We start from the raw sequence: 22,034 nt of genomic DNA on the forward strand, positions 1-22,034 counted from the left end.
CTTCAAACAATGGGGAAAACAGAATATCAAACTATTGGTGAATATATGTGCAGTATATGTTGCTCAGCTAAGGCTGTAGATATGGAAGAAATGTCTTGCACAGAGATGACACCCTGGGAAAAAATTATTTTCTGAAATACACTTCTTGACTTAAAGAATATGTCTCCATTTAATTACTCCAAGATCAATTATAATTGAGGAGATGGATGTGTAAAACTAATCTCAGAACTTTTTACTGCTCTTTCCAAAAGCAGCTCTTTTACCTCAGCTGTCAAAAGGTCCAGTCTATAGGATCATCTGGTCACACAGCCAGAAGTTTTAAGTGGTGTGAATATGTCCTGGAAAGGGCAGCTCTGTCAAAGTTGGGCAACTTGACTGGAAAAACAAATGTTTTCTGCAGTAGATGAAATATTCACTAGTGTTAATGACTAGTAGTGGCTGCAGTGAGGTTTCTCTTGTTAATTTCTTTGAAATATCTTGACTTCAAAAATAAAACAAAGAAAAAAATCTTTCTCAACTTTTTGAGTGGATGCATCAGTCACCTGCTGGAATCCAGCCTGAGCAAAGGAAGACATAAACTTACTTAAACTCTGTCTTTTCAAGTGTCTTTGTAGACTGTGTGACATGTTTCACATTATAAGTTAGTTTTTCTTTAACTGTATATAATGGTTTGGTTTTCATTCTTGGCAGATTATAAAGTGATCACACCCAACCAGCATTACCAGGAACTTTCTTTTGCTACAGCAGCTCACCCACATATTCTAACAGTCTTACTCAGTGACTCACTCACTCTGTTGCTACACAATTTCTTCTGGGAGCAGGGAACAGCAGTAGTTTTATCTTTGGCTATTCCTCTCAGAACCTTCTGCAATTCTATTCTTACTCATCTGGTTCATCTCCATTTTCTTAATTGAAAACTGAAATTTTTTTCCCATACAATGCATAATAGTGTGTGGTCTTGCCTTTCAAATCTATTGATATGATAAAAAATGTATTTGCGAGGAGTTTTATCAAAGACTCTGCAGCCATAACAAGACTTGTAACTGCATTACAATTGAAGGTGTGAAATGTGTGTGTGCATATACTTGTCCCTATCTTCTCACACCATAACTTAATGTAAAACTTTGAGTGTTATTTATGCATCTACTTAAAGCTCTGGAGTAATTACTGTAAATTAAAAAAAGAGCGAGATGCAAAAATTATAAATCTTGCTTTATGTTTGGGGGCTGTACTAAACATAATTTGCCACAAAGCTGCATCTTGTGTTTGCAGAGTGTTTATCAGCTTTCACTATTTATAACAGATGGAACTAGAGCATTCTGAATGTTTCTATTAAACAGAAAATGGCACTGCAACATAAACACAATATTGTGGAAGTTTGGTCTTGCAAATTAAATTCCACAACCTGGCAGACAGCTTACAGTACCGTCTCATCCTCTCGTTGTAAAATATAACTACAGCAGATATCCCTTGCCAAGTGCCCAGTGGGGGCAACATTATGGCTGCATACTCTGAAAGAAGAAAGGGAGGATAACACTGATATTGCACAAGGGCCATTGCATGGATTTCATGAGGCACTATCACATATTACAAGAAATGAATGGACAAGCAACAAAGACAATCTCTCCTTGTAGCTAAAGAAATCTCAGTCTGATTCTGATCCTTAGGCACTTATGTCCCACCATATTACTGGTAAAAATACTTCTCCAAACTGACTTTTTCTAAGTCAATAGACAACATAGCAGCATAATCACAACCATCCCACACTGAACAAATGGCCATTGCTGATCTTGCAGAAACATCCTCTTCCAGTGAACATGTGCTTCCATTGGCCATCTTTAGACACTGTGAATAATTGTTTACTCATGGGCATTTATGTAAGTCCTTTTCCAATTTTCAACATATTTTCTTTTCTCAGAGGTGGAAATGTCTTTCCTCCTGGGTTTCCATAATACACTTCCTCGTTACAGGTCTACCCAAGACTAGATTTAGACAGTCATTCATTGCCCATCATTTCTGTCTTCATTTATTTAAAACAAATGAACAAACTTCATGTATGCAAATAAAACCATAGCACCATAAGAAATGCCAACTATACTAGTGAGTCAATGTGTTAAAATTCTCCCACCCCCATTAATTTATATCCCTCTTGAAAACTAGACCCACGGAGATGGCCACAAAATGGCACCACCATCTGTAGCTTTGCTCACATAAAAAGTTATATCAGAGTTTTTATCTTCAAACCCTTGCACAGCTATTAGCCTCAGATCCTATTCCCTTTAAAGTCTGCAGCCCCCGAAGAGTCCATGGAAAATCATGTTTACCCTGAAGGACTGCAGTCCATGGAAAGGCAGATGCTGGAGCAGAGCAAATCGAAGTGGAGGAAGGTGTGAGAAAGAGGAGCTCTTATGGCCTGGGTGCAATCCCCATTCTTTCTGCACCGGTCTGGGGGCAGGAGCAAGTTGGGAATGAAAGAATGATGTGGAGCCTGAGAAAAGAGGGGATGAGGGTGGGGGAAAAGTGCTTTAGTTTTTGTTTAATTTTCTTATCATCCCACTCTATTTTAATTGTTAATATTAACTAATTTTCTCTCAGTCAAGTCTGTTTTGCCAACAACAGTCATTGGTAAGCAATCTCCTTGCCCTCATCTTAACCCATGGGTTGTTTTCTTCTTATTTTCTAATCCTGTCCCACTGAGGAGGAGCAGGGAGAGAGCAGCAGGGTAGGAGATTGTTAGCCATGGCTAATCTACCATACTAGTGTATCATCTTTGTAGTGTCTCTAAATTGATCTGTATCAAATGAGAGTATTCAAAAAGTCACAATTCTAGAAAAATACAGGCATGTAACTTCATGTTCTCAAGTTAAGCACATTAAAGATTTCTCCTGCCACTTTGTGGGTAAAACTGGACATTCCAGCAAAAGACATGTATATGCACCTTATAATTTTTTAATTTCTCAAAAGTTATGCTTAGTAGTTTTCCTCATTTCTCATTTTTAATTACAGAGAGGGTTGGAAATTAATTCAAATTACCCCAAATAATATCTGAAAACTAATTTCAGTTCTTCCTACATGTTTTCAATCTGTAAGATGTATGCACAAAGTAATATTTGTCAAGATATGCATACATAACCCTAATGACATTAATGTCTTATCCAGGAGTCCCTGCTGGGGTATCATACTTGCCAAGCAGAGCCAAGGCAGTCTTCTGTACCTTCCTCTTTCCTTCTAGAGCTCAGACTCTCTGCCATTATCTCCTCCAATCAAGCATGAATACATACATGGCTTCAGCTGGCATTCTGACAATTCAAGATGTCAGTGACAAATATAAACAGGGCTCTTAAATTTGGAAATCAGTATGTAAGAGGTGGTATGGTTGAACTTTGGAACCAATATAAGCTGTATCTGTATAATGCAAGCAATTCTGCAAATGGTATTAGACATTTCATGTCATGTTAAGACATGTAACATCAATATTATCTACCTTTAAAAATTCCAAAATATATTTACAGTATCTGGAAGTGTTTCTAATGGATCTTATTCACATGCAGTGTTCAGTCAAGTGGATTGCCCCCATAGAGGTTATGAACACATCTGATCCATAAAACTCAGCTTCCTCACTGACTTGTGTTTTGCCTTGTGACACCTAATTATTTGAGCTAGCAGATCTAAAATGTGCTTATAGATTTGTAATTTTATTCTGAGTGAAGAATCAACTCAATCTAACTTCTATCCAATTTCAGAATAGCATTAAAAATACTTGGCAACTGAAAATCTGCTAAGATGTTATTCATCAAAACAGATGGGAATTATACTTCTGAAATTGCCTGTGGCCATTTATAAGATTTCTTTTTAAAAATCAGTTCCTCTATATTTATGACAGCGTTCATCTATTGCTACAAACCAAAGCAAAAAATTTCCAAATAATGCTAAAAATGAAGTTAAAGTTTTTCAAAAAGGTTCTGAATTTTTAGTTAGAGTACTCTCACGTCTTTTTATTTCATGTTTAATATCTCATTTTTGCCTGTGAGAGTCTTTTCTTTCTGAAACTTGGCACAACATAACTTGTTATTAATCAGCATTGTACACACTCAAGTCTTGATCTTGTTGGTTGCCCCAAGTGCCATAAAAACATAAAGGAAGGCAAATATCTCAATTGAAAAGCTTAAATTTAATGTTTTGTCACAATTCAGCTGTTATGCAGGAAGCTGAATGGCTTATAATTCTTAGGTCTTGAGGTGCTACAGGACCAGAGATTTTAGAAAGCTTATGTGGCTAGCAAGGCCATGATTTCATTTAAGCGCAACAAGGATGCAGTACAATTTCTGACTCTTTTACTAATGGCAGAGGGCAATAGAACCCTGGAATAGGATAATCATCCAGTCCAGCAGACTGACCAGGTCAGGACTGACCAGAACTTAAAGCATGCTATTAAGGGCATTGTCCAAATGCCTCTTAAACACTGACTGCTTGGGGCATGGACCACTTCTCTAGGAAGCCTGTTCCAGTGTTTGATCTCCCTCTTATGAGGAAAGGCTTCCTAATCCAGTCTGAACCTCCTGTGGTGCAGGCTGAAACTATTCCTTTCTGTCCTGTCAGTGGGTCAGAGGGAGATGTGATCAGAACATCCCTCTCCACTTCCCCTCTGCAGGAAGCTGCTCCAGAGAGCAATGAGGTCACCTCTCAGCCTCCTTCACTCCAAACTAGACAAGCCCAAAGCCCTCTGTTGCTCCTCATAGGACTTGTGTTCTAAGTTCAGATTAAGTGTTAATAGGTGACCAGAGTTTAAATTACTATGTGTGCATGTGCGTACACCAGAAGGAAAACACAGGAAACAGCGAGAGAATTAAGTCAGAGAGCAATCCAAACAAGAGAATTCAGAGTAAAATGTTATCAGATGAAAGATGTGTCTCCTGTTTCTTATTTTCCACCATATTCAGGAAAATAGGATTCCATGTACATTTTTCAAAAATAAACAAGATTACAACAAAGACATTTCTGATTGCAAAATCAATTTCAGGGGAAAATAAAACAATCTGAAAGGTCTCAAACTGCTTAACTTCTCAAGCTATATCTCTGTGGAATTGTGTCTTGCTATTCTTCTTATTATAGAGCTGTAAGAGAAAAGAAGAGTGTTATTTCCAAAATGTTATATTTTATGAGTTACAAACTGAAGGAAAAACAAAAATATATTTGTGAGGCAATGAAGGATTATTGCACATTCATTTAAAGCTAAAACATACAGTTTGTAATTTAAAAGTAAATCATTCTATATTTAAATGTTATGTTTTTCTTATGAAGTGACTTCCCCAAGCAAAACTGCAATGCTGATTTCTCATAAGAAAGCCATTTTGCCATACAGAAGTACAATATTTTTCAGTTATAGTTATTTTGATCATTCTGTGATATAGTTATTTCTTCTTGCATTATTATTTTTAACTGTTAAAAATAATCCTGTCAGTGGTAAAGAAATGAAACAACTTTTCAAAGTTTACATGTCTGTTCTTATGAAGACAACATATTCAAAAAGAAAAAAACCACAAACTGCCCAATCTTCTGCTAAAACAGGAAGTGTTCTGGGCATTCTGCTGGAACATGGGGAGGAGTCTTTGGTCCTTGCTCTGAAGTTTGCTGGTATTTTTAAACAAACACAGTTTAGTGTAAGCATTCCTGTTCTGGAACCTTGTCTGAAAATCGGTGCTCTCTTCCTTCTTGGGTGATTCCTTTATCCACAAACCTTTATTTAGGCTTTGCTTCTCTGCTTTTCCACATGGTCCTTTTATGCTGAGCTGCACAATGATGCATAGGTCATGACGTTCTCATGTCTGAAAATCAGGGTGTATTGAGGGGGTTTGGGTTCAGCCAAAGGAATGCCTGCCTATGTGAGGATTGCAGTGGAGGATGAAATGACAGGCAGGAATGCACCACCACCGCATTAGAGTGAGTAAGGGATAAGACCAAGTGGGAATGGATGGCTGTGGACAACATAGCTGACTTTTCGCTTCATTTAAAAAGGGTTTAGCTAGACTGCATTCTTTCTGATCATGTCAGCATACTGCAAATGTACTTATTGATGTAGTCACTCCCCTTTTCCCACAGATAAAATATTTTTGCTATTTATTGTACAGTAACAGCAGCCAAAAAGCAAGAGTGCCCCCAAAATCCAGGTGATGAAGTGCATGGCTTAGAGCCATTTCCAAGGCAGATTAACACTTCTGGAGTAAAACTGGCCCCATTTTAACAATGATTTTTCCTATGGAGGGCTTTGATGCAGCAATAGTTGCAATACAGGAAAATAACACTGAGAAATCATCATTCAAATGTCACCAAGACAAATATCCCCTGTTGTGGCAGCCAGAGACCACAGAGCTCTAGATATGCTGTAGCAATTCTTCAGGGCTTCTGACAGTGGTAGGGAATAGGTCTCACCTTTCCCTCAAGGAAAAAAAATTACCGCTGCAACTCCCAAGGCAACAGATCACAAGCATGTTGAGAGTGAGAAAATCTCTGTCTCTACATCTGCTCTTTCAGCTTTGCTCATCAGAGGTTTCATTTTGCATCAATGGTGAAATGTAGGAATGGCATTTAGATGTTCTGAGGTCTATTTGAAGCCCCTCACCCTCTCCAGCACAGACATCTTGCACTGCTCACATCACTCTGCTCTAAGTAAAGGCAGGACTACTTTTCAAACACCGTAAAGATGTGAAGGAAAGAGCTAAGAGCAGACCTGTGTTTCTCAATCAGTGGAACAGATGCCAGCACTGCTTAGGAATGACAACACTCAGGCTCGAATTACTGTGCACTTTTGAAGAATCTTCCAATCAAAATTAACTGTATTCAACAAGCAAAAATTTGGTTTCTTTCCTATTGTACAGTAAATCACTACAAGCTTTTACTCTGTGTCTAAAACTGAAATAGAGTCTGGTTTCAAATGCAAGATTGTAACGAAAATAAAACTCAGAGATGTTCTTTGTGAAGAATGATAAATTTCAAAGAATGCAAAGTACAAACCTTCCAAATACACAATTACATAAACTATTTCATTTTGCAATAAAACTCAGTAAAACATTAAATTTTTAATGCTCCTTTACCATAGAATATGCAAATCAACTTTTACAAGTCTACATCTTCCAACAATAGATGGCACTACAAATTCCGACATTCACGACAACATTAAATAATGTTATTGCATTTTAACATTTGCAAAACTAATCGTAACTGCCTAAGTAATATATGATGATCAACTTAGCTCTGAAACACTTGCATAGATTTTTTTTCTTACAGCAAAATGGAAAGTTACGATAGAAGGAGCAACATCTCAAGAATATTTTATGTCTTATACTGATTTATCTGAACTGAGAACTGGGAAAATATTCCACTATCAATTACAGTGGTGTAAATCACAATGCTCAGTGTCAAAGAATAAGAGGTTTCTGTTTATTAGCAGCCATAAGCACAAAGCCTGTCGTCTACTTATAGGAGCAAGTGGCTGAATTTTACATTTAATTTAAAAATCAGTGAAATAATTTTAGGCACCGGTCTTCCTTAGAAAAGTACAAAAGTCACTCGTAAATGGACAAAGCTTGTTGATGTTTATTTGTGCAACAGGAACACACCTGCTACTTCAGGACAGGAACCACATGGGCTTTCCTTCACAGAATCAAGCCTCAGGAGCTGCTCATCATGAGGAGTACTGCAAAGACACCACGGTGTCTGAATGCTGCTGAAGCAAAGGAAGGATCTGGACTGTGGTGTGTACACCTTAACACAGCCCCAGGTTAGACAATCAGGCTGTTATTGAGCAACCACAGAAGGCTATTAACCTTTGTATAAGATGATATATACACTACATCCCCTGTGCTCGGCATCAAGGTGAAGAACAGGCACAGATTGATAGGTCTGAAGTACTGAACAGAACAAAGGGGACAATTATGGCATATACAGGTTCATGTATTAGCAAATCACAAATCAGTCTTCTTGTGCCTGTGATTTTCTCAATAGAAGAACTCCTTACCAGTATGTGGGTTATTGATGAGTCTTCAGCAGACCAAAGGAAAAGGAGGAGAGGGACAGGAATGTGAACTTAACAACAAAGTGGATGTTCATGCTGATATGAATACACAGGTGTAAGAGAGGGGTAAGAGGTGTAACGATAACATGGGGATGGCTGACCTCTGCCTAAACTGGAATAGCCCACTCCACAGTCTACATGCCATCAAATATCTTCCTTCCTCTATAGACCATCAGCATTGGCTCACTGTCATTACAGAGCAGTATAAGGAAGCCCATTTTTAAAAGATTTTAGGCAGTAAAAAACATGACTTCAGAAATGGGGAAAGCAGTGTCTGCTTTGGCATTTGTTGTAGGTACAGTTTCAAGATACTTCTGCCATTATCCCCTCATTCAACCATTACCAAAACGCACTGTTGTGCATCAGTAGTTAACAGTGATCTCAGTGACAGTCCCTGGGAGGGAAATGCTATCAGGTAAGTCAGGGAGCCCTGCATGCACCTCTGAAATGTAGTCCTCCTTCTCTAAGTAATAAGAATAGTCTGTTCCATGTACTGTGGCAAATCTCCAAGCACCATGCAGGGCTGAACTTTAGATGAATTTGGCATATTTGAAACAGCCAGCCTAAGTCTGTCTCATTGTTTGCATCAGCCGAATCTAAACAGACCTTAGAAATAACCACTCAATTTCTCGTTTAATATCTTCATTTTTAATTGGCTTGTTGCATTCTTTATATGCATTGAAATTCTAGTACACTAGCTCCTGTGGGAAAATAGTACTCAGCAATTTGAATTTGTTAGCTGCTCTGAACATAGGGGACCTGATTTTCATTTATGTTACAGTCACTTTATATTGCTCAGGCAGTAAATTGCATTTACACCCAGTAAATGAGCAACCAGAGTAGTGTAAAGTAACTTTAGCATGAATGAGAATTAGGCCCAAAGCCTTCCTAAGTTTTTATAGCAACTCTGTTATTCATCTCAATTGGTGAGATAGGGATTGATTGACAAACAAATAGCAACACAGTATTGCCTAGTTTGGAAGGAGAATTGAGCCAGGGATTAGAAATCCCCAATTCAGCGAAGGAAATCAGACTGGCTATTAAAAGCTTGAAGTCCAACAAAGCACTGAGGCCAGATGGTTTCAGCATACATTTTTACAATCAGCTAAGTATAAAAGATGAAATAGCTCCCCTGCTGGTTAAAGTATTTCAAAATTATTTACAGATGGGAATTAATGTTAATGAGTCGTGTAGCTAACTCCCTACATACCATGCTGAAAATTTACCACCCTCAAGTTTAGTCCCAGCCAATGCACCAGAAAGTTTCATCATTTGAAAATAAAAATAGATTTTCCTTGTTTTACCACGTATAACTAACCATTTCAGTTTCACATCTAAGAGGCTTAAAGAGGAGTAGGATAATGAGGGACAGAGCTCGTACCAGAAATGTCCTCGACGTGAAGATTATTTTAATTGTAAATTCCCATGGCTGGAAGATTTACTCATAAAATATAACATACAACAGGATTGTGCCATGGAGAGGACTGATATTAAAGACATGTGCAAGAGCACTTGAGGGGAATACGGAACTCTGTCTCTGGGTGAGTGACTCAGAGCCCTGTTAGGTCAAAATGCAGATTTCACCATTTGATGCTCCCCCATGGGAAGTGCTAATGTGCCACCTAACTGCACATGTCCATGGAACACTGAGAATATTCTGCTCTTGTTATGTGAATGTATGTGTTTGTTGTTTGCACAGACACAATTTATTAGACCTAACTCAAACAAAAATTTATAATAAACAATAAAGAAAACAGAAATTTCCCTCACTTTTAGTCAGCTTATATTAATGCAGATTTTCTCCTGTGTACAAATTTAAAGCCAAGCTTTTGCCTAACTAAGTGGCACAGGTGAAGTAGACTGGAATCTGAATGAGCAGTTTCAGATTTTTCTCCTCTCCACAGATAAAATCTCCCTAATCATTGCACTCCCTTAACAGATTAATTTCTCTGAGGTACAGCTAGCTTACTGTTTGATCTCTCTTCTCTCATTAAAAAGCAAACAATTTAAAAATACTCCTTGATCAAGGTCCTTTCAATTGCTCATTTTACAAATAGGGGTAATCCAAAATGAATGAGACCAAGAATAAATTTCTGCTATTAGTCAAATATAATTACAGCCAGACAAATGATACTTTTTAATTTTAAGACTGCATTCAGGATCTGGGCTAGCATGGCAGGTTAATGCAGCACTCAACTTTCAGATTTTCATTTTAGTTTGACTTTAATTACATTTCTTTGGTCTGTAATAACAACTGACTAACCATTCCTGTATACTAAGAAACTACTATCAGATATATTATTACAATAGTCTTGGTTTAGAGGAAGATGAAAACAGGTAAAGCTTCTGCAGAGATCGTCAACTGATCGACCTTTAGCCCTGATGAGAGAAAACAAACAAAAACACTCAACTACCAGAGAAACAGGTTCTAGAAACATATCTTCAGAAAAGGTAAGAGGTTTCCTTATGGTCATTCTTTGAACAACCTTCTCCTGACTTTCTCTTCACTTATTTCCCTTTTTACATTATTCTTCAGCCTACTCAAGAAGCCAATGCTGAAATATGTTTGATGCTCTCCAATACTGGACAGCTGTGAATTTTATTTTTTTTGGCTCCAGCAATGCCTAAAGTGTAAAAACCATCTCTCCCTCACCCCCTCTCAAAAAAACCCAAAAAACAAATCACAAAAAACCCCACAACACCCCAAAACTAACAACAAAACCTAAACCAAAAGCAAAGGGCCACTGCCGAAGGAAACAGGAGGGAACCCCTCTCATCACCTTGGAACACCTTGGAAGCCCTATGAGGAACATTTGAAGGAACTGGGGTTCTTTAGGCTGGAGAAGAGGAGGCTTAGAGGTGACTTTATTGCTCTCTACAGCTTCCTGAAGGGAGGTTGTAGACAGGTGGGGGTCAATCTCTTCCACTGGGCCGCAGCTGACAGAACCAGAGGACACAGTCTCAAGCTACGCCAGGGAAGGTATAGGTTGGATATTAGGAAAAAAAAATTTTCACTGAAAGAATAATAAAGTACTGGAATGCTCTTCTCAAGGAGGTGGCAGAATCACCATCTCTGGATATGTTTAAAAAAGGACTGGACGTGGCACTTGGTGCTATAGTCCAGTTGAGGCATTAGGGCATAGGTTGGACTCAATGATCTTAGATGTCTCTTCCGACCTCATTATTCTGTGATAATGAGGACATGTGGCAGCTGTGCTCTGTAACAGGTTTCCCCCATTTCCATGGCTTCTGCGTGGGCTTTTCCATGACAGACAGCAGTGCTGTGGGAGGTGCCAGTGAGCCCAGCAGCACTGTCGGACCCATTGTGGTCCAAACTGGCAAAGCTTGGCTAACAGCTGATTCACTTGTAGCACAGTCACTTGTTAGTAATAAGGACTGACACTAAGAAGCCTCGGGGCAATTCTCTAAAACCCAGTTCATTACCCAGATGGATGGCACCAACACACACAGAGCCGTCAGTCAGCTGGCACTAACTGCCAGGAATCACACCTGTGCCACACCTTACACACAATACATAAAGGCACATTTCTCAGAGACATCCACTGCTGGTCAGTAACATGCACCCTAGCTGTCATTAATACTTACCTGCCTAAGTTAATGGTAACAAACTCCTACTAGCTGTTGGGAAAGGTCCATTTCTACATCTATGTTTTCCATGCAGCTTTGCTGGAATATCTGCTCTGCCCTTGCAAGAACCCCACCAGGAATACCATGTCCAAATTTGGACTCCTCAGTGCAAGAAAGATGTGGACCTGTTAGGGTTCACAGGAAGGCCTCAAAGGTTGTCAGAAGGCTAGAGTATCTCTACTATGACAGAGTAGAGATACTCTGACAGGGTATCTGACAGAGCTGAGGCTGACAGAGCTGAGGCTGTTCAGCCTGGAGAAGAAAATGCTCTGAGGAAACCTCAGAGCATAGCACCTTCCAGTACCTGAAGGGTATTCTGAAAAGGAGGGACAGTGAGTTTTAACATGGGCAGCTATTGATGGGACAAGGGGAAATGGTTTTAATGGTTTTAAACTAAAAGAAGAGGGATTGCAATTAGATTTGAAGAAGAAATTCTCTACTGTGAGGGTGATGAGGCAGTGGAACAGGTTGGCCAGGGAAACTATGGATGCCCCATCCCTAGAAGTGTTCAAGGCCAGGTAGGATTGGTCCCTGAGAAACCTGATTTAGTGGATGGTGCCCCTGCCCATGCCATCCTTAAGGTACCTTCCAACCCAATTCTGTGATTCTGGTTTTATGTACCCTGTCAAATCAGACACTGTCATCTCAGCAACTCCAATATATTGGCTATTTTCTGTGAGAGGGGATTTTCCTCAAAGCCATCTAAGTTAACTCTTTGTATGCTGATATCTTATTTTTCACTGAAATTTTTTTCTCTTCTCCCCAGACTGAGAATTCCTTTCTCTCTGTTCCTTTCTTTCTGAACATTTTCATTATAAGGATGAGAAATAATGGGTACACAAATACTATAGCTGATATATTTCAGTCTTGACATGCTGAAACAGATACAATTTGAAAGAACAAATTACTCTCTACAGTTTTCCTTATTGCATATTAGAAGAAATTTAGACTGCAATATAAAGATTTAATAAACACATTAAAATGTAAAAACCATTACTTATTAAACTAAAACTGAGATAATGCAACAAACAAATTAAAAATACTGTTGCGAATAAATCAGGAAGTTGATGGTTATTTGATTTAGATTATCAAATTATTCCCAGCTATGAGTCAAACCCTGCTGTGAGGTTGAGACAAAAAAACCCAAACAAACAACCACCACCCCCCAAAAAAAACCCAAAAACAAACAAACAAACAAACGTGGGATTTTTTTTTCTAGCCCTGTATTGGGAAAGAAATTGGGTTTGTGTCTCAGTTTAATGCAACTATTTTGTTCCCTTTTTTCCCCGTAGTAATAGGGATTTTCTGACAACGATTCAACTGTTGTGACTGCTTTCACAGAGTAATGCATAGACTGGATATTTTCTAGAAACTACAGAGGCCAAATAAGCTTCCTTAGCTACATTTTCACTGCTGTTTTCCTTTTTCTTAAATGTCATAATTGTTCTAGTAGCTATTATTTTGTTTTCCTTATTATCTTCCCTATTGCACATAACAATATAAAAACTAAGCAACAGAAATAAGAGAGTGTTTACTACGACAGGTTTCTACAGAACAGTTGCTCCAGAAAGCACTTCTGTAACTTTGACAGCACTTACTCACATAAAAGACCAATTTGGGAGCTCATTTTAAGGTTTCAGAAAGTATTATCAGAAGGGTTTTTTCACAAGCACATAAATTCATTCTTTGTGCTTTCAGGAGCTGGCAGGACACGAAAGGATTATTCCCTTAACACAAGGCAGGGAAAAAAAAGCAATAGAAGGATACACTTTTACTTCTTGGCCTACAGATCTTTGATGTATGCAGGGGCTGCATAGAATAGCTGATACAGTACCTTGCTTAATTTTTTAACACCTGCATCCACCTAATGGAAAGCAGAAGATTTGTTATCTGTCACACCCAGCTCAGACAGTTCTTGCCTCATCTTGCAGAGTGTGCAGTATCTAAAAGGAGGGTGGGACAATTATTTTATCTGCTCTGTGTCCACCTCAGATGTGCCTTTGATCACTCCTGGAGGTGATTCTCATATGCAGTCTCTGATAATAGCAGCAGGCTTCTTAAACATTGGATTAAATTAGCAGCCTTACTATTGGGCTGAATGGCCTATGTACAGTTAACATAATCCATATTATGTTATAATCCATATTATTAAAGTCATATTTCCCACTTGATAGGCTTTAGGGCTGAGATCACTATAAGGTCACAAAACCACCCAACAACCACCCTTGGAAAAATTCTCTCTTCCATCCGCCAATGAGGTGAGCTCCAAAAATATTACAGCTGAATCCTCTATTATCTGAGGTAAATCAAGACACACTAATGCTGATCCCCCAAAATATGATTAGTAGAAAACACAGTGCTGGGATACTGAAGAAGCACCACTGAAGTCAGCCAGCATTCAGCATGAGATGGAGCTGAGAACAGAAGAGACTCAGACTCCTTGCTGTGCCCTGTAGCACCCTCTGATCAATGGTTTCTGGCACACGGCCGCAGATCTGAGCTGGCTCTGTCTGCTCCCAAAGTGCTGCTGAGGGAGTTAATAAGCCTCCTGGAATTCAGTGCCCGGGGAGGAATGATGCAAAGCCGTGAGGTTGGCTCTGTGGTGCTCAGCAGGGTGCTGGGACTGAGCCAGAGCAAATGAGCCCGGCTGATTCTGCTGAGGGACAGTTAATTGCCTCTGAAACAGGCACCCCAGGACTCTCGGTTCACTCTAAAGAGCAGGCTCGGGCTTGTAGGAGTCATGAATTGATCAATCAGCCATGGAGAAGTAGCTAAAACTGCTTTTGACTTACTAGTGCTGACCCTGGAAGCAGTGCAGTTGTGATCATGCAATGCTGTCTCTGAAGTGACAGCCTCTGCACAGAGCCAACTCCTGTGCCCTGCTCTCCCTGGGGGAGTAACCCCCCAGCTGGACACTCACCCACTTCAGGGGGGTTCCCTGAGCATTAAGGGTATCAGTTGCATGCAAACACCAGGCCGAAGAGGTGGCATAAGTGTTTCTACCTTCTCTTAACAAATAAACCATATTTTAATCTTTCTTTAAAAATGACTAATGACCTTGTGAACACTCAACACTCACACTCATTCATCTTTTTGTCAAGAGATGCCAAGTCATATACCCTTATATGAAAGGAAATTAGGGAAATGTGTTGTAGGAATTTATCAAGGAGTATTTTCCTAATCTGCTTAGCAGAAACTGCTTCTACACCTTTTTACACTAAATTCTATTTAACATCACTTAAATGTATTTCTTTAACAGACAATTCCCACACACACACTCCTCATGGTTGCTCTAGCACTTGCATTTACTGCAACTACTGGTAGCAAATTAAATAGAACTGCTGGCAGCAGTTTTTCAACAGAAAGACTTGCAGCAAGATTCCTCTTCTCTGTTTCATCTTCACCTTTTCTTCTTATTGAAGAGGATGGTAATTTATAGTAGTTTCCCCATGCCTTGCAGTTCCCTCCTCTAGGCCACCTGCTGGATGTTATTACACCACCATTACCTCCATGACATTGATTTCTGATGAATCTGCCTTAAAAACTCTGGCTGTGGTTCTATCTAGATGAGAGTTATTCTGCACCTACAGTCTCATTGACATGAAATTCAATTAACTTTGTATTATGATCAGAAACATGAAATAGATTTGATTTTGCAAAAAGTTGACATTTCAGCCAAGAGAGATGTATATTATACTGATTCATGTGATTAGGGAAAAAACACTGAGATGTTTTTCCATTATGGTACTCAACTGCAAGAGAGAGATTTTTTTATTTATATGAGCAGAGGAAAAATGCTTTGACCTAGGAATGAAGTTGATTGTCCCCTCCTGCCATTGCAGTGCTGTATATCTGAATATCTCAGAAAGCTCATTGTGTAGCTAAACCTCAGACTTTTCATTAGAAAGCTGCTGTAACCTCCCAATTCATCATAAAGTGGCACTGCACACCAACTCTTAGCTAACATTTTGTCAGAACTTGACAAAAATCACTTTCTTTCAGGAGTCTCGCTTGGGCAGAGTCCTCCTGGAATGAAGGTGCAAACAGAATTGTGGATATTTGCTAGAAGGGCTAAAGAGCATTCAGACTGCTGAAGGCCTGAGAAAATGAACCTTGTAGTCATATAATAGAGATTTTCCCCCTCCAGTTTTCTTTTAGAGAATATGTTATGTGGTTATATGTTGAGTTATGGTTAACTATTAATTTAAAAAGCATAATTGGTCAGTGATGGCATCACATACTAAGCACTGACACATTGCTGTTATTTTTGGATCTCCTTTATAAAATCTTTAATTACTTTGTTAGCATTTCACACTTTATTGGTACATCATATCACATAGTGACAATATTGGAAGTTGAGGAATATATATATAGGGCATTGGCATTGAGCAGCAAAGCAAATATGGTGGATATTTGTTTGCTTTTTATGTCACCTTCCATTCTAGGCTATTTTGTTTTGTTGCAACACTTCTACAAGTTTTCATGGGATTACACAGGAATCACAGAAAAATGTGGGCTTTCATTGTTTTCCATTTTGGTTTGGTCAGCTGGAGCCAGCTGTTCTTGATCTGTGTCCCCTCCCAACCTCCTGCCCAGCCTCAGCTACTCACCTTTGGGGAAATGGGGAGGAGGTGAGAGACAAGGAAAGAGAGGGGGTCTTGCTGCTGCAGGAGCACTTCTCAGCCACAGCCAACGCGCTAGTGTGTGATTCCTGCTGGTTTAGCCACATTTGAAAAGCACAGGGCCCTACAGGCTGCTGCAAGAACATTAACTCCATCCCAGTCAGACACACTACAGTGAGCTTCTCAGCAACCTCTCTGGACATGAGGTCTCTTATGGTATGTCCCAAAAAATCTGATGTTTCCTCCTCTTTGTTAGAACCTTACTAGGACTGGCAAACATTAAATGTCTGCATCTGGATTTTCTTATTCACTATGACATGAGATGTAAATTACTTCACTTTAAAAAAATAGTATATATTTTAAGCAATTTAATCCAAAGATAAATATTTTAAAGTTTTCTCCAATCCAGAAGTATTAAAAAATGAATACTTTGAATCTAGAGCTCTTAATTCATTTTAGGACTTCAGTTTGTGCAGTCACCTGTCAAAGATAACCATTAAAAACTACAACATCTTAAAAAAGAAAAGTAGTTTGTTTGATGTGGCAAATAGTTCTTGGCAAATTTGTTTGATGTGGCAAATAGTTCTTGGCAGTGAAAGAAAGAAGCTGTGATGTGAGCAGTCCTCTTAGTTTTGCTTGTTGTAATAAATGCCAACCTACAGATGGAATTCAAGCAGTAATTGAAGATTATTAAATTATCTACTTTTAAAAATGCATCAAGAAAGTCCCCCCTTTTTAAAAGCCGTGAAAAAGAAATAATCTTTTTTTTTAAATTGCCAGTAGAAAAGGGGATAAGCGGGAAGTACAATTGATCTCATCTAAAATCTTATAGTTGAGGACATTTATTATGGCATAAGGCAGAAAGGGAGAGAAGCTTATAAATGAGATCCAACTGTCTCTCCAGATGCATTTTGCTGAAAGACTCTTCAGACTGAACCTTTAAAACTTGAATTTGGAAAGCATAAGCCATGCTAAAATAAATCTAAGCTGATATATTCATTTGTAACAAAATGAATGTGACACATCATGGCTATGACAATATGCAATTTCACCCTGAGTATTCAGTTTTCAGAGGTGATTTAATTTTCTTTAAAACATTATTGAAAACTACAAGACACGGATTAGAATAAATATCCTTGTCTCATATGGGTATTAATTTTGACAATGCTCACCCTGCAACTAGGATACAATAGGAAAACCCACTATTTGCTAAGTCATCTATGATAGAAAGTGTTGGTGCATAATTATCTAAATGCTCAGTAGGATTATCACTGTAATGTTTAAAGACTCTGAGCAGGAGATAGGATAAAGGTTAGAAAAATTAGACAATTTATAAATGCTTAATTAAATATTTTTTCAGGCATTAACATAACCCAGAAGAAGGAAACTAAGTCAACCTACCGCTCCCTGTAAAGTATGTACATACAGTGGAAGGCATAGGAGAGTCAGAGTGCAGTAAGAGATATGTCCATGGTATGGAGCTGTTTGATAAATGCTGTTGCAGTGTTGGTGTTACTCCCTAAACTGTGCCTACTAAACTCAGTGGGAATTTTTTACTGCATCTACAGGCAATGAATGAGGTCTGGATTCTTCACATTTCCTTTTACAATGTGCTTGATATTCTCAAACACAGTGCTGTGCTCCCTGCAATTGTGTGTGTGCACAAATGCACACAGACACACTCTCTATTAAGACGTAGGTGTGGGATAGAATTCTCTGCCTCCACACCCACATGTCTACCAAAATGAGTTACTGTGCACCTTTCATGTGTCAGGACGTACAGCCTTCATTATCCAAGCTGCATTAGAATCACAGCTCCAACATTTGATTTAACGAAGAGTTTAGTCCTGTGCCAGCCTTAAGCATATAAGTAGTCCTGGTGGGTTCATGCTGCTCCTCACGTGACTGAACTTGAGCATGTGCTTAATTTGCTTGATTTGGGGCCAGAGCACTGTGAACACTGTGAGAGGGAGCTGCAGGCAGGGGAGTGTGCCCTGCTAAGGCAGGCACTGCTCAGGTAGTAATGGCTTGGTTCAAAACACTCACTCCAACAGGAAAAAACTTTGAAGAAGCAAAAAGTTTTTGCAGCTGTTTGAAATGATCATCATAGCTCAAAATTCGAGGCAATAGGGTGGCAGTACGGACTGGATATAAACCAGAAAAAAATAGGATCAGAAAGAACAAGAAGCATATGAGATACAGAAAAATGTCAAAACTAATAAGAGGAGATTTCAGCTACCCAGACACACAGGAACAGGGACACAATGAGAGAAATAAATCAAGCAACAGTCATGTACTATATCCTCAATGTATTAAAAGGTGGCAAAAAGACCAAAGTTCTGACTTTCAACTGTGCAGCTGTTAGGAGACAGAGGTGGAGGACTCACTAATGACCATAATCCAGTTGGATTCATTACTGCAGACTGAACCTACAAGAGGAATAAAAAGCCCCCAAGGACTTTGAACATAGAAGAATGGGGAAGTGCTGGAGGCAATCCAGTGGGTTAAGCACCTAATGGGAGGTGTGGGAGGAGGGAAGGACACGGAGGAAATGGAAACTGCTCAGAAAGCAATTACAGCATATCCAAGGGTGGTACGTATTATCCAACAATATGTGCACTACGGTGAGAAAAAGACCACAGCAAATAAAAACAGGATTGAAAAAGATATTGAAAGATAAATAAAAAGAGATAAATAAGCAGCATAAAATTTCCGTTGCAGAGAAAGAACAGAAAATTGATACAATTAATTTAAGATAAATGAAAGACAAGGATACAAAAAGTGCAAGCAGATAATTAAATTAAATCAGAAATACACTAATATCAGTGTATATCCCTAGAAGATATAATGAACACTGCACAGAAAGCAGAAGGTTTTCGGGGTGAAACCAAAGAAGCATGACAACCTGCATTGGTTCAAGCTTCTTTCATCATGGCTGAATTTGCCATTCCTGAAAGGTTGAAAACAATAAAACAATTGGAAACACCTGTTTTTAGACAAAGTTTTCTCCATTTACTACACTCTGGAAGAAAGACAATCCTTCTATCACGATCTCACAGCCACCTTTCCCCGTTCATCTCAGGTGAGTGAAAGGTAAGCACATATCATCCTTAGCAGATACTGCAAGATGCTTGGGCAGTTGCTTCTCTCACTGCCATTCCACCTCCCTTTTTCACAAGCTGGAAATCAAAAATTATAAGAGGCAGTGAGATTGAAGGTATATTTACAGTTCTAGAAGGATTCATTTGTGCTTTCAGGCCAATTTGAGCAGTAACATAGCTTGAGTGTAATTTGGGGTGTAATTTTTTGGATAGACAGTTTGCCTGAGCCAAAAACATCCCAAGAAGCACCCTGAAAAATGATAACTATCTACATATAAGTTACCACACCAGAGAGTGCTCCTCTCTGTTACTTCAGATAGCTGACATGGGTCCTTGTTACAAAAATCCTTTTAAGGACATTTTATCTGTCCTTTCACTAACAATAGAGGAAATTTTTGCAGATCTTCCTCCCCAAGCCAGTCCTTGGCCTCTTCCCTTCTCTATTCCCCAGCTAACAATCTAAGCTCATACTACCAGAATAAGACAAGGTAGCTTGGTTCAGGTCAGAGGACTCAATACTATCTTGGCAGCATTATAGCTTCCAGCATTAGCAACTACCATTTTCCAAATCTACTTGGTAGAGTTTTACAGGACTTTATCAACTCCTTTCTCAGGAATGGAGCAATTGGTTTTTGAGCTGCCTAAAGTGATGTTCCTAGAGCCAACCCTTCCTATATTTTTTCTCCATGGCAACATGTTTTTCTCAGAAAGCTATGGTTGTAATTGAAAAACAATTGGAAGAAGAAACAAAACAATAGGCAAATAGCCAGCAAAAAACAATAGTTCTAATATTAATGACTGAAGTCCACAATAGAAAATCTTTTGCTAAAGCAGAAGACTGTATCTCCTAATTTACTCCTGTATTTGAACCACAGTAATAAACTGCATAGGACAGTGTTGTTACTTTCATTACTTCTGTGTAGATGTCTCATTCTGTATGCAAATTTTATCACATGATTCTCTATTGTTTTGGAAGGAAAAATACAACACAGCCAAAGTCAACAGTGTTAAATGACAGCTGGCCATTGGAGAAATGCTGTACAGTTGGAGGAACTGATCCAGCTATCAAATGCTGTATTTGGAAACAACAGATAGGAGGGCAGGTACTTTCTTATCACCATTTGTACTGGAACTAAAGCTGCAGCTCCAGTTCTGTTTGAGATGTGCACACAGCACACAGTGGGATACAGAAATATAACAGTCAGAGAAGCTGCTTAAAGCCATGAGAGAAAGCATAGATTGGTTTGACAAATATACAAAAAGCTCTTGATATTCATGAGATTCAGTAAGCACTGATATAAAACTTCTTCCGATATTTAACACTTTGTAACTTATGGTTGTTTTTATTTTCACTGTAGCATGTGCTCACACTCCTGTGAGCTACTGGGGGAAAAGCTGAGAACCATACACACCAGATATCATTTGGTACCACTTCCCCTGTATGGTATAGTGCAGTTAATTCCCTCATGACAGCTCTTAAAATGAGGAAATATGTAAAATATATATAAAATATTTGAAGTTTTAAATTATATTTGTTTAGTATTTTTCACAATATCAAAGTTGCAACCACAGATTTCCTGTGCTCAGACATCTCTGAGGTTCACTCTGTTTTTTCAGAAAAATAAGCATTTATCTCAGACTGGAGTCTTCTTTAAGACAAAACAAATCCTGAAAACAGCATAACTATCTCCCTTTAAAATCCCAGAGTTAAGAAGAAATACAAACTGGTCCTTTATTGATGGTTATACTAAATTACTTTGTTCTTTTGGTTACACATAAAATGTTCATTGCAGTTGAAGATATCAGGCCTATCTAATGTACAGATAAGCTGTTGCTCTTTATACAACTTTCACATGAAAAATATGCAGATTTAATGGTATAAATTAACTCTATTAATCTCACTTAATCAGCACAAAATGCATTTGACTAGAGATACTTCTGTCCCTTCTGATGTGAGTCTATAAACCAGTGTATGTATGGCTTGCCCTTTATAATTCCAGTCAGTAGCACACATACTGTATATAAATGTGTCTTGATTTTATTTGCTTTCAAGTTCTGCATCAGTGAGAATCTTCAATAATGGAAGTAAAGCACTTAAAGCTCTCTGCTCCCCTCTTCACCTTTCAGCAATAAATAAATAAGACCCCAGTACTGAAGGTAAGGCTAACCCTTTGCTCTAGCAGAGAGACCTTATTTCAGCAGTTTCACACAGATCAAGTTAAAGGCTAAAGGTTTAAATTACTAACTGCAATGACTTGTCCTTTTTCTTTTTTTTTCACAACTTTCTTTTTTTCTACAAAATATTCTGAATTTCAGAAGATGGAAAACCAGGACATTTGACATAAACCTTTCATTTGAAGTTTTATAAACAGCTGAACATACATTTTATTTCTTCAGAACAACAAAGGCATTTGAAAAAAAATACTTTGCTAAAACTGTAATTAAAAAAAAAAAAATCTTTCCTAAAAGCTTTTTTTAGGTGAACTAAATTATACTGGACATATATTAAAAAAAAGAGCAAAGAAGAACATGAACATATATTACTAGAGTAATTCATCAAAAACAGTTGACACTTCAATCTAATCCAGAAAT

At 38.5% G+C, this 22,034-nt stretch overlaps 1 long non-coding RNA gene across 7 annotated transcripts in view; it reads right to left on the reverse strand.

Annotated features, from left to right (window-relative positions):
• Positions 1-1,478: 1,478 nt before the first annotated feature.
• Positions 1,479-22,034, reverse strand: part of LOC135293949 (uncharacterized) — a 56,234-nt gene continuing 35,678 nt past the window's right edge. Inside the window, exon 4 of one of the 7 annotated variants that reach the window (XR_010356066.1) lies at positions 1,479-5,114. This is a non-coding gene — a long non-coding RNA (uncharacterized LOC135293949). Of the gene's footprint in view, positions 5,115-6,926; positions 7,721-7,748; positions 10,451-15,005; positions 15,201-16,013; positions 16,998-18,411; positions 19,521-22,034 lie in introns of those variants that run through there. The other 6 variants (XR_010356070.1, XR_010356067.1, XR_010356071.1 and 3 more) reach the window with 6 other exon arrangements.

Source organism: Passer domesticus, chromosome 2 (assembly GCF_036417665.1).
Source record: "Passer domesticus isolate bPasDom1 chromosome 2, bPasDom1.hap1, whole genome shotgun sequence".
In the NCBI taxonomy this organism is placed as follows: Eukaryota; Metazoa; Chordata; class Aves; order Passeriformes; family Passeridae; genus Passer; species Passer domesticus.